Source organism: Haliotis rubra, unplaced genomic scaffold, assembly GCF_003918875.1.
Source record: "Haliotis rubra isolate DU_JTF1 unplaced genomic scaffold, ASM391887v1 Scf195, whole genome shotgun sequence".
Classification (NCBI taxonomy): domain Eukaryota; kingdom Metazoa; phylum Mollusca; class Gastropoda; order Lepetellida; family Haliotidae; genus Haliotis; species Haliotis rubra.
The window spans coordinates 1,221,605-1,222,203 of record NW_025765947.1 but is presented as its reverse complement, the minus strand read 5'-3'; positions in this window follow the sequence as shown (position 1 = coordinate 1,222,203).

Here is a 599-nt window from a genome sequence, read left to right as displayed (position 1 = left end):
CTGTGTTCTGTTATATTTTGTAGGAAAAGTTTGAACATGGAAAAATTACTTTGAAGGACAGTAAAACAAATATCCTGAACATCAACAGTTATTTTCAAAATGTATTTTCTTTTTTAAAATTTGAATAATTAGTGTTAGTGCCGTAGACCTCCACTGAGTCTTACTGGACCCATTAGTCTCAGAAGTTGCTCTGACTTCATCTATAATATGTTCTTGGTTCTCGGGCATTTGCATGATGCATGTCAGACTAGATCAGATGGAGAGGAAAGTAAAATGGGAATATAGAAAATATTTGTTACATGAGTCCTATAATTTTCAGTTCATTGTAAGAAGCAGGCAATGGGGCTGCTAGCACTGCAGAGGTGCATCCTTGCTTGGTCAGTTTTTACCAGTGACGACATCCGTAATCCACATCGCAGCAGGATCTCCTTCCAAAATAAGCTCGAACCATGATGTGATGAAATATTGACATCAAACCGAACTTTACAGTTGGGTTTTTTGGTTGCAAATTTAAGTTTTAGTGACAGCTAAAGGAAAGAACATCCCAGTTTGGGAGACTTGTCTTCACACTAGAGCAATAGTCTTTGTAACTTTGCTAA